The sequence below is a fragment of the Lissotriton vulgaris genome, chromosome 1_1, assembly GCF_964263255.1.
Source record: "Lissotriton vulgaris chromosome 1_1, aLisVul1.2, whole genome shotgun sequence".
Taxonomy (NCBI): domain Eukaryota; kingdom Metazoa; phylum Chordata; class Amphibia; order Caudata; family Salamandridae; genus Lissotriton; species Lissotriton vulgaris.
The window spans coordinates 897,449,945-897,463,146 of record NC_141685.1 but is presented as its reverse complement, the minus strand read 5'-3'; the positions used below and the strand labels follow the sequence as shown (position 1 = coordinate 897,463,146).

At 44.0% G+C, this 13,202-nt stretch overlaps 1 long non-coding RNA gene across 2 annotated transcripts; it reads right to left on the bottom strand.

Annotated features, from left to right (window-relative positions):
- Positions 1–5,396: 5,396 nt before the first annotated feature.
- LOC147748134 (uncharacterized) lies at positions 5,397–12,904 on the bottom strand. Of its 2 annotated transcripts, none has more exons than XR_015308711.1 (3): positions 12,787–12,898; positions 11,592–11,696; positions 5,397–5,935 (listed from the first exon to the last, which is right to left on the bottom strand). It is a non-coding gene; the product is annotated as an uncharacterized LOC147748134 (long non-coding RNA). The 2 variants fall into 2 exon arrangements; XR_015308718.1 differs by lacking the exon at positions 5,397–5,935 and adding an exon at positions 10,985–11,007 and having other exon boundaries at positions 12,787–12,904.
- Positions 12,905–13,202: the final 298 nt, after the last annotated feature.

Below are 13,202 nucleotides of genomic sequence, written 5' to 3'. Positions count from 1 at the left end.
ATTACCTGAAAATAGAGGTGGAAACAAAGCCCGCAAAAAACGAGAAGTTTTTTGGATCTTTTCTCTTGGAACATTTAAAAAAGGTCTGAACTCAGAAATCCCATGGGAAAACGCTATTAATTAAGAAATCTTCCCCTTAACACTTTCCAGGTCATGCTTATCATTTTCCCCCCTCTTTCCCCCCCCCCCCACCCCCCCCCCGCCCCTCCTCCCTTTTTCCTTGCACCTCTTTTTCTCTGGCACTGTATTGATTTCCCTGTGTTTAGCACCATGCACCTGCTCATTCAGCATAATATCTCTATAGTCATCAGTAGGACAGCGTGAACATTAGGTATTGTCCCTGTTCCATGTGTCTTGTTTTCTCTGTACCTGATACAGAGAAACTATATGCCGGCTTATTCCACGCAATATTTACACACTCATCATTAGACCGGCTTGAACATTAGGAGTGTCCTTCTTCTTGTATTCTGAGTTCTGCACTGGACACAGAGAATGTCTGACCCTTCTTTCCTTTTTCCCGCCCCTCCTCTGGTTTCCCCTTCCCCTTACCCCCCCCCCCCCCCCTCCTCCCGGTTGCTCGCACGCCGTGTATAATTCAATAATCCTGTATATTACTACTGCCATAGAATAAGCTTGTATATCATTGTGGTCTTTAAATTGCCCTTAACGTTGCTGCTTTTTAAACCCTCTGACTCCATCTGAGTACATGTGTCTCGTTATATATGGCAGCCGTGCAGGCTGATACTATTGGATGATACAATCTGCTACAATTTGCTCCTGATACACTATGTCATTTCTCTCTGTATCCCGATTTCGCACATGTAATATTGAAATTCTCCCTGTCTTGACACAGCACTCTGTCTCTAATGTATCCTGTATCTATTAATCCGGCAAGAATAGCCTTTACTAATCCGTTTTTCACTAGTCCGTTCTTTACCTCCCTGACCCATCCCGATATCGTCTGTAATCTCTGCCTACTGAACCACCTACTTATACGGCGCGGCTTTCTGCGTCCCATTGATTCGAATTTTGACCGACGGCACGCCACATTCCGCTGACGCCGCCTGCTTCATCCTGAACTCCGTGAGCTGTTTAGATCAGGTAACAGCTCTACCGACGGCACGGTACTTTTCTGTACCGCTACTTGGTTGATCCTTACCTCCGTGAGCCGTTTATATACTTCAAAGCTCCGGATGAGGAATGTATCGTTTTAATCACGTATGTACATCACGTACAGCCTTCAGCTGTTGTTTATACAACGGACTCCGGGTCACTAATTAAGGATCTATTTACGCTTCTACCACACCATGTCGACTTTTTTGTATTATTTAGAGTTTGTTTAGTAAAATATGACACGGAGGGTTCTGTTGGCTTATCACAATAGTAACTCTTGCCAGCACCCGTTTTAAATCAGAGTGTTCCATAGATACGAGTTATCTACGTTTCTAATTCGAGTGCTTTTCAATTTGCAGCCTAGATCCTGTGAATTATAGATACTTGTCTGCCTCATTATTAACGCCTGGTCTCCGGTACAAACGGACCACGTGCTTTGACCTTTTTAACCAGGTAACCTTTCTTGTTTTATTTCTCGGGCTATATCAAGGGTCCCTACACTGCACATACAGATATCTGACTTCCGTTTCTCATTCCCATTCATTTTTAGATTCAGTAGAGCATCAACCTTTGCTGTCTGCTACTTTATTTACACGGCATCCTTACAGAGAATTCAACCTCGTGAAATCATACACAAGGTAAATAGTTTCTTTCTCAGCTGTGATGGGACCATATCTATATAAGTCTCCAATTATTATCGACTACAGATATAATTATGTATCTTGCAGAAATCTATCAGAACATCACCAAGAGAATCGTGATATATTCATATCTTTTCCCTGCATTACTTCAATCAAGACATTATGCACTTATTTTAACCGGTATTACAGTCTTTTTCTGCAATATAGCATATTATGCTCTGTATGCTCTATTCTGCTCTGTTTTTATATTCATGTTACCTGATCCTTCAAAAAATCAAGAAATGGAAATCACGTTTTAGATTCAGATATATTTTCACAATAGAATGTGCCTTTTCCCTTAGACATAGAAACAGTTTTCCACATGTCTATATGTTGATACGGCGGCTATGTCTGTGGCTGACTCATTTCACCATTATTGTCAATGAGCATTACATACAGGCCTTTATCTGTTTTGGATTAATGAGACACACTATCATGCATTGTATTTTAATCATAAGTTATTCGTCTCATAGGTCCTTTCTGCTCTCGCCATCCATCTAAAGATATCAGTCGGTTGCTTTTTCCTGTTCTCATTAGTAAGTCAATATTATCTTCTCATAACAATATTGTATATTTTCATACCTGACTAATGCATGTGTTATAAGAAAGTTTTTTATATATATAGAGACACATCCTTCTAAGCCAGCTCTTTTCAACCTGAACCTTTGAGTACGTTACAATTTATATGTGTTGATCACTCAACGGTTAGACACAAAATATGAATGTTGGGCCTTGTGGCTGTTGGTTATAGGCAGCATTTGATGTTAATACTTGCTCAACAACACTGTATTGTTATTATAAACTGTATTGTTAATGTATGTATTTTACTTTTACAAGGATAGGTCAACCCAGTATCTGTTTTTCATAATTGTTCTTTATCTGTAATTGCAGATAATTAACTTGTGGCTCCTGAAGAAGGCGTTTTCGCCGAAACGCCCGTCGAGTATTGTTTCTTCAACCTCCCTGTGGGTACCACTTATTATTATATGGTGTCTTATTATGTATAAGGATTGTATATTATGTTATTGGATGTATTAATTGTATATTATTTTATTGTACTGTCATATAATCTGAACATTCTTGTTCCTTATATGATTTTTATTTATTATATTAAAAACATGTTTATTTTTAACTAATGAATTTGCTTGTCACTCTCTAACTGTCTGCCTCTTCCTAGCACCACTTGGTCCATATTATTTGTTGTCTACTATTAAGATTGCCTAGGAATTTTTTACATACACCCTATTTCAGCTTTTCCAGACATGTAGAGTGGTCTATGCTGCCATGGGCTTGATCCACCACTGTATGCTCGACCCATTCCAGATGAGAGTCAGTTTGGCATAGAGATTAGTCGAGGTTCGACTAAACTCTGTTGAAGTCATGGCAGAGGGATGTGGTATCTTTACAAAATTCCACCAGGAGTATTAGAATGTCCTCTATAACTGGAACCTGAGGGTAAGGGATCACTTGAGCTATGGTTGTGGGGATTGAGGGCGTTAAAGCTGTTTGTTGAGGGGTCAGATGTCTGAAGAAATTCTCTGCTGGAGAAAGAACGTGGAGTTTTACCTTGCTTGTTGTTATTGTTCACAGTGTTTGAGCAACATGTGGGTACAAGGCAGCGCCTCCTTCGAAGGATATGGGGGTATGGGCTGAACTTCTACTTCTCTTTGTTGTAGGGTCGAGATCTTCTATATATTCTGGGGAAGGGACAATTTTCCTCTAATGTTGGTCAAAGAGCTGCTCCTCCCAGAGTATTTAGGGACCAATTGGTATTCCCCCCAATCACTAGGAGAGCCGTAAGAGTCGGGCGGAGCTGGTTTCGACCTTGGAAGCTTCTTGCACAGAGGAAATCTTGCTTGGGAAGAACTCTTTACCAGAGTCAAACCCACTCCTGTGGCTTCTGGGCCTGTGTATTGTCCACATAGAATTCTGCAGGGACTACACTTTGTATAGAAAGCTGGCTATGGCGAAGGAGCATGGTTAACCTCAGCAGGACCACTACGCTTGGGCCACTGGAATGAAGTCCACAATGTGGGGGTGGCCTGTGTAGTGCGAGGAAGCTGCTCGCCGTGCTGCCGCGTCCAGTCTGAAGACCCAGGTAGGTTGTGCTGTCATGCTCATACACCTGTGGCTGGGCGTTGGAACCAGCGCATGTGCAGCGTTTGTGCCCATGTGCCTGCAACTCCGGGCCCACTTTGCCATCGGCCTCATGGTGTCTGCTGCCATGGTGATTCATGTTGCTCAGCTCCCTGACGCTGCCCCATCAAACACCATCTCAATCAATCTAGGTGGTTGCCATGGGGCCACCATGTTCCCAAGTAGCGTTCTGTCCATGGCAGTGACTTGGGTTTCAGAAAAGCCATTGAGACTGTAGCCACCATCTTAGAGCCATACCACTAAAAAGGTGCACTTTCCTTATATGATCAAAGCCACCTTTAAGCAGGTGCGACAGTTGCAAACAGGGAAAGTACACTCTATTATAATGAATGCACACCCCTCAGGGCAGCTACATACTCGCGCTGCCTCCAGGACAGTGCATTCAAGAGAAATACAGAGCAGCTTTTTAAAAGCTGCTCTGTGTTGCTCTGTGCAGGCAGCAACCCGTCTTCAGTTTCAAAAGGAATTTGAGATTCCCATGCAGGTGAGTGCAGTGAGAGACTGCACCTGCCTGCAGGTCCCTCAAGAGGCCCCTCAAGAGAGTGCACTGACAGTGTGCTATCCTTTAGTGGCACACTTTCAATGCACCTCCTAATGGCATGTTTGCCTCTGAAACCACGTTGGTAGACGGCGTGGGCGCAGAGTCAAAGTGATTTCCTTATTCACATGGGGCCATGCCCCCATGCAAATTTGGGAATGCTCTCTCTCAATAGTGCTGGTGCTTGATGTGTGCCAATTGTCTGTGGCCCTTTCTGTAATACCAAAGTGCCCTTGGGGCATGCAAAGTGGGCGCAAACGTCCATTGGCCCCTTGGGCCCTTTCTGTAATACGCCCAGTTTCTTGATCGTGCGGTCAGTCAGGTGGTGAAGATTACCAGAGGAGCACTACCCCATAGCCGCTAATGTTCCCTCCCTCACTTGTAGCGTGTGCTGAGGGGCCCGTTTTCGACAATTGCACCAGTGATGCACACCATTTATGGGGTACTAACGGGCTCCTTTGCGGAGCTTAGGGGAGAATCGTCTTGGCTACTTTCCTCCCTGTCCACGCCCCGTCTGTTGGCATTCTTTCTGAAATTTGTTTTTAAAATATGCCATGCCCCCAAAAAATGTACCTTCTAGGCCTCTATCTTGCTTTCAAAAGTGTTTTCTACCTGAACCACTACACGCCATCAGTGTCATCTTGCAATAGGGCTTCAGGTGTCAAACATTTACAAATTAGATCCTCTCTTATTTCCATAGCACATTTAATCACTCCAAAGTCACATTACCAATAATGGGATTGTGCCTCATATTGCCATGTGATACAATTTCAATTGATCTTTTCAGAATTTCTATTAGAATTCTTTAATAAATAGTAATAAAGGCACCATTAATAAGAGTGGTTGCACTGCTGCACATGCGTGACCATTATGGAGCTCTGAATGTGACAAACAACCGGAAACTCACATGCATTTCATTCTCTTTTAATACAGTACCACAAGTTGAGATGTCCTCATTCCTGCCATCTTTCCCATTCAAATGAAATTAAGGTATGGTATTAGAAAAAGCGATGGATTTTTGAAGCAAGTGACACAGGAGATGAGGTAACGATATGCAAATATTCAAAAAAGGAGAAGCAGGACTCCTGTGGTGTTCGTGCCTCGAAACAACAAAAACGTACGGTGAGCAAAGACTACTTTCACACGTTTTAGCAGCACATTTTCCAAGGTGTGTGGTATTCAATAAATTGACGGTTCGAGAGGTCACATCTTAGTTTGTAGTGTTGTTGTGGGATGTAGTCTCCATCCACCGGGTGGGCCTTGAGCATGTGCATTATTTCCATCCTACTTGTGAGTAATTAGTTGCATTTCTAAGGGACTCATCTTCAGCCCACACCCCTCGGAATCTAATTGCATTTATTGGTCCCACAGCAGATTACTTTGTCTTCTGAGTTAGACTGAAGATCCCGGCACTTCTGTTTGTTAAGACATCCAAGTGGGGTTCCTCCTAAGAAACAAATGGGGAAAACAAACATGAATGTACAAGGTGAGAAGGGCCAATGGAAGTTTAACAATTGGAAGGGGAAATATGATACATTAAGGAATAGCAAGAAACACAAAATAAGCACACACATATACCAAAATCCTCTATGTTTAAAGTGAGCAGTATTTTAAGGGGTGTCCTCACAAACTGGTATCTTTTTTTATTTCTGAACATCAGAGTACCGTGATTGGAGGGCTTTTATTATGTCCTTTAGGCCCTATGCGTATGTTTATCTATTGCCACCACTACCAGTATTTCCCAGTCCCATAAAGGAACAGCAGTCACTACCAACCAAGGCCTCATTTCCAAACTTTTAGTGAAGGGCTGCACTTCAAGCTTTCTTGCCTCGTTGTCATTCGTCAAAAGAAAAGGGAAGGAATGCGCTGTATCTATGAGGTACAGTACATTCCTGTCCTCTTCCCCAGCGCTGGCGTATAATTGGCTGCCATGCGCCAATGTAGGCATTACGGAATGATTAGTCTTGTGCAGGAAGGGACACCTTCCTGCACAAAAACAATCAATGGAGGAGATTTCTTCTTTCTATGTGTGCTGAATTCAGAGGAACAAACGAGGAGAAAAAGTGTTTTCTCCTCGTTCTGCCACCCCTACTTCTCTCCTGGGAAGGCATAGGCTTTTGATGTATTCCCAGGTTTACAGTACTTTGTAATTCTGGGAAAGTGTCAAATGCCATGGGTGTTACTTAGGACCACCCACTATAACACCTATGGCACAGCTCCCAATTGCACTGTGAGTCAATGCAGCGACTTGCGCTGTGATGCCTCACACCGTATCTACAAGGGCATGAAAATACAAACAGGTGAGCTTTACGTGGCCTTGTGGATATGGTACTGCACTGTGCGCCGCCGGTACATCAATGAAAGTGACATTCTGGTAGCGCACAGAGACTTGTAAATGAGGCCCTCAATGAGTTGTTGCACTTGGTGTGGCCCTCCAGGTCACTGAGCCTAGCTGTGGGTATCAGTCCATTTTTTCTGGCCTTCGGTACCTGCATGATTCTCATGTTTTTGAAGTACAAATCATAAAAAGTCGTAGAAACTTCCTTGAGGTAAATTATGGCAGGGGAGCACGCTCCTTTGAGTCATGCTTGTCTCCTTTGAGTATGCTCGTCTCATTTTAGTGTATTTGTCTCCTTTGAGGGTGCTCGTCTTCTTTGAGTATGCTTGTCCCGACAGGGAGGATGTGTTTAATGGGAAGTGCAAAGACCAGGGATTATGGCCAAATAGTGTAGGCCAGGAATATCGAAACGAACTAGTTGATATATCGGATTTGCTATTTCCTTGTGCAATCTGGCCAAAGTCCCTCGCAGGCCACAGTAGACCCAAACTTGGAATACACACAGGAAGACAACCTGAACACCACCCTGTGTCTAGATTCTTTACTGTATGCAAACAAAGCTATACAGGCCCTTATTCAAACAATGCCAAGGTGAGAGAGAGCAAATGAAACCAACTGGTGGAAAACATGCAAAGTGTGCATGACTGTTTGGACGGCTCGCGATGGCTAGCCAAACATTCATGAACACTTTGGGTGCAGCAGCTACCCCTCCTCCTCCCTCTGGGTCACGGGCGCCGAGCCCCCACCCTATCCTGGTGGCAACTGGAACACTATAACTAAAATGGTAATGACGTTCCATTATCATTTTAATTTTTTGTTGCATTGCTTTGAAGCAGTAGGCTGATGCTGGCCACAGTAGGCCCAAACTTGAAAGGCACACAGGAAGAGAACCTGAACACCACCCTGTGTCTGGATTATTTACTGTATGCAAACAAAGCTATACAGTCCCATATTCAAACAATGCCAAGGTGAGAGAGAGCAAATGAAACCAACAGGTGGAAAACATGCAAAGTGTGCATGAGTGTTTGGACGGCTCGCGACGGCTAACCAAACAGTCATGCACACTTTAGGTGCATGACTGGATGCTCCTCTGCCTTAGTGTGGAGCCGACTGAGACTGAGAAATTGGGCATCCACCAATATTTGGCAAAAGCCACACATACACCAAACACGACATTTCTTGTAGCATTTGTTCCTTCAATCTTTGACACAGGAAGGTATGGCCTTGCTTCCTCCAGATGATGGAGTTCATCTGATGATAATGATGGTAGACTCTTTGTCTTGCTCAAACTCATATGATAGCACCCAGGGTGTGCAAAAGTCATAGATCCTGTAACTTAATAGCCCCTATTTTCTGGAACTCAGGGGTCCATTAGGACGGTGGGTGGACTTTTGCCCGCCCGCCATTCCTGTTCAAAACGGGACCACCCACCATCGGAGCGGCGGTACTGCCTTGGCCATTAGGATGCGCCCGCCACACTGGCGGGCGCATCCTGTATTTTTACCATTGCGGAGGGCGGTGCTGAAAGCGCTGCCCGCCGCAATGGTAAAAATGCACATTGTACATTTCAAAGCACAACATGACAGGCACCGGGCGGTGCCTGCCATGTTGCACTTTGAAATGCGGGGGATACCGTAGGTACCCCCCATGTGCACCCCCCAGGGTCCCAGGGGGCCCGCAACGGGCCCCCGCAGGGAGTCTCTGCATGCCTTTCCGTGGCGGCATTGCTGCCACGTAAAGGCATTCCCAAAACCCATCATAATATGGCTGGCGGTGTCTAATAGACACCACCACCATATTAAACCTTTTCCGACCGGGCCGCAAGGCGACCGGGGCGGAAAGGCGGCGGACGGTCTTTCTTTCTGCCGCAGTCCCCCCGCCATACTAATATGGCGGGGGGAAATGGGTGGCGGGCGGCAAATGATGTCGGGCGGATCGCCACCGCCCGCATGGCGGTGGCGATCCGCCCAACATCCTAATGGGCCCCTCAGAGTCAATGTAATAACTGAAGTCACAAACCAGTTGATGTGCCTTGCACAATGTTGTCTCACAAGCTAATTTTCATGTTGTGTTGTGACTTATGTAGTAAACAGTCTCAACAGAAAATTCCAATTTGCAAGGGGTTACCCGAAACGTCTGCCTCCATAAAATCACGGGGCTGGAGTGTCTTGGAATTCTCTGCCAATAATGCAAAGGCGGGGACGGAGTCCTGGGCAGAAGAGCAGACCTCCATCCCAGCATATGTACACACAGAATGCTGATTTAAATAAAATAGGTAGCCATCTATCTCTTGAAGGGACAGGTTCTGCTTCTAAAAATATTAGTCAGCATTCAGGGTATGGCATCTTGTCTCATGGAGCACTTTACAATCCTCAGGTGCTGCAGTCACTGTTCAGAATGTGCAGTCATTGAGTATGCATTGCGCATGGCAATTTTCATTACGATTCAATACATTTTGCGCACATAATCATACAGCTGCTTGAACCCGATCAAATTCTGTTTGAATGTTCATAATAAAATTCAATGGAATATGTTAAAAACAAGCTACAAGATGAACATTTAAATGCATTTTACAATTGATAAACGAATACATAATTCTGTGCGTTTTTGATGAGTACTTTGTATGAAGGATTGTTATCTCTTCCTTCACAGTAGGTTTAGATGTCACCAGGTAGCTCACTGCTATTGTTTAAGAGTCCATGACATAGGTTTAGCGAGCTCAGGCTGGGGGATCGCACGAGTTGCACATAATAGCCCAGGCTGTGGGATCACACAATTTGCACATAGGAGCTCAGGCTGGGGGAATCACACGCGTTCTGCGTAAAAGCTCAGGCTGAGTAAGCACACGCGTTACGCATAGGAGATCATGCTGAGGATCACATGAGTTGCACATAAGAGCTCAGGCTGGGGCATCACACAAGTTGCACATAGAAGCCCAGGCTGGGGATCGCACAAGTTGCTCATAAGAACTAAGGCTGGGGGAATCACATGAGTTACACATAAGAGCTCAGGCTGGGTGATCACGTGAGTTACACATAAGAACTCAGGCTGGGTGATCACATGAGTTACACATAGGAGCTCAGGTTGAGGATTACAAGAGTTGCACATAAGAGCTCAGGCTGGGGCATCACACGAGTTGCACATAAAAGCTTAGGGGTTTATTTGGAGTTTGGTGGACGAGATACGCTGTCACAAATGTGCCAGACAGCCTGTTGGCCATATTTCAGGTGCCATTGGCTATTATGCACTTTTAATACAGTGGACGAGATACCCACCACATTTTTAAGGAGAATCCCCTTTGGCAAACTCTAAATACAACTCTTATTGAGGTTTACACAAAGTATCACTTCGAGTGCATTATTTAAACACTAAGTATGTCATCAGTAACGCCAGTGGTGATAGCAGAGGATATATTGTAGAACGTATTTCAACTGATATACGAGTAAAGTCTAACCATTCATAATTTGAATTATGTGGACAATGGCATTTATTGATATAGCTTTGCTAACTAAACAGGCACTATCACTGCATTGGAGAATTTGGCCCAGATTAATGCAAATCCAACACTAAACCTGTTTTGGGATTAACAAACTAATGCAAATTGGAATTTCCGTTGGTTTGTATGAAAAAGTAATGCAAAGCAGCATGAAACGCTACTTTGCATTACTTTGCATCACAAAAGCATTACATGGGTGGTACATGGCGGTCCCAATGACCCACCAAAGCTTTTTGCTGCTAAACTCCATCTACTAACATTGGCAGACAGGATTTAGTGCCAAAAATGTACGCTGCTGGAAAGCAGGCGGTAACATGAGAAATAGTTTCATTTCTCTTTGTTTTTCTGACTTTGCATGAATGCTGCACTGTGCAGCACACAGACAAAGTGGGAAAAGCTTTGAAGTGAGTCTGCGCATAGTATTTTGTACCGGAAGGGTACCTTTCCTGTACAAAACCAATGGTAGACTCAGGCGCGCACCTTAGCGCAATGGAGCTAGGGTGTGTGCCTGGCGCACAGCAGCTGAAATCAGCGTCAGCGTTAGGAAGAAGGGAATAAAGTGCCTTACCTCTGTGAATAGGGCACTGTCCTGCTCTCTCCCTGTCTCACAATGCAGCACAGTCTCCTTGGGTGCTGTGCTGCTTTGTCTGACAGCCACAGGAATCTGGGCATTAGTTTCACAGATCTGATTCCAGAAAATGGAAACTGGTTAACCTGCCTTTAAGTAACCGATTCTAGAGATACTTGTTTAACCCGTTAAGCGCGCCACAAATTCTGCCCCAGTGCGGACGTTCCATTGCGCGAACGGGATCAGAACGTTCAGCGGACGTGCGCAGCACTAGCGAGGTAGTGCACGCGACGTCCGCCGAACGTTCGCAGCACTAAAAGGGTTAACAAGTAAGGTCACCAAAACACAACAAGGATTTAAAGGGGTCTGGAATGCATGTTGTTAATTACTGCTAAAGATGCAGGACTGCAGAAAGGAAACTGTATTTTTTTTCTTCACACTGATGGCCCCTGTAAGAGAAAGTAGGAACTCTAAAGTTCGTGGTGCTATGATGCATTTTGTTGCTTCTATATTCTAAACTATGATCTTTTGTTTAATTTATTCACATGATCTGCGTCTTAGTTCCTCTTTTTCGTTACAATGATGTATTTAGATCTGTTCTGCAATTGAGGAACAACTCTTACAACCAGACTATGTATGGATACAAATCCTCTTGTCTTCCCTAATGGTACAACACCTTAATTTCATGATAACCGGCCTACCTTGGGAATAACAGACTTCGCCAGCCTGGCAGGTTATTTTTCCAATAGGGCAAGGTGCTTGAAAGCACGGATATACAACATTGCATGTTAAAGCCACAGATTCACCTGGAAAACAAATAACACAAGTGTTACTGATGTAGTCTGTCCTTGATACTGTATGACCAATCACATCATGTTCACATACATACAATCAATTGTATTCCATAGGTGGTAAGCTTGGAGGCTAGCGGCCAGATTTACAAAGAGTTCATGCAACGCGGGGTAGCATGCAAGGTCGCTGCACTGGGTGAACTGGAGAGAGCAGAACTGTGCCACATGTACAAAAAAATGGCTCAGCTCTGGACTCTCCACAAAGCTGTGCACTTTATACAGACATGAGTCGATAGGGCCTTGCATCAGACACCATTGATGGTTTTATGGGAATGCCCATGCATTACCCATGGAATGCCTCCTTGATGTAAAGTACCACGAAGCGCTGCTTTGGATACTGTCAGGCAAGGTACCAAAAAGTAAATAACAAATCAACATTTTGCACCAGTTTGGGGAGTCACTTTGAGGGACTTTACACCAGTGCAAAGTGTTAATAAATCTGACCCAGTGTCTTTCAAAGTGCCATATCGCCTTTCGACTGTGCTCGTGCTACAGACGTCCTCAAGTAAAAAACATAAATTAAGAAAATAGTGACACGTCAAAATGTATGACATTGTTACAATGTAGTAACCATTTGAACGTTGGACTGAAACGTTGTAACAAAGTGCGCTTACAATGAAGTAGAGTTCTATAAGGGTGTGTGTGTCAAACTCCCATTTCTAGACATATGTCGCCTTTCTTGGTTTAATTTACAAAATGAAAACCCTTTTTACAGTAATATGTCGTATTTTTGCATAGTTTTCCATATAAAACGTGAAACCAGGGTTCCCGGCATACACCAATGTATGGCTGCAAGTTTATTGTTGCGACGAGTGAGGATATTTTGTTAGTAAAAATGCATATTGCATTGCAAAGCTTATTCACCCAAGCTGGCCTCAGAACTTTACTTCATAGAACCAATGAAAGGCAAGAGGCGAGCAAACACCTAAAGTAGTTTTCATGCTAAATAGGGTGTAATGGTTTACAAAAGAGGTGAACATAATAAAAATGTGCAGAAAGTTGGATGGAGTAATATCATAACAAGCTGATTGGTTTCAAGCATTACCTGCAGGCACAGAGATCAGGAAGGCGAGCAGAATGAGGCCTGCGGTTTTCATCTTGAACTCTTGATTCCCTTCCGGTTTACAGCCTTTCTTCTGCTTCTCAGTATTAAAGTGGAGCAGGTGCTCCTTATATATCAAGAGCTAGCCCTCAAGCGATGACATCACAGGGTGTTTTTTTTATAGATATTGAGACATTGTGCATGATTACATAACTGTACGTTAGGAGTGGCTGTTTTGGCTGCAGTACAGGGTGCATTGTGAAACAAGGAACTTTCTAAATGTTACAACAACACGGAACGCATTGTGACACCGCGTTCAAGCTCCCATCGGCAGTCTGGCTCACTCAGTGTTAAGCAATACATGTTATTAAGGTCTCATAGTTTATTGAAAGGATGACATATACGCATAGATGCCAACT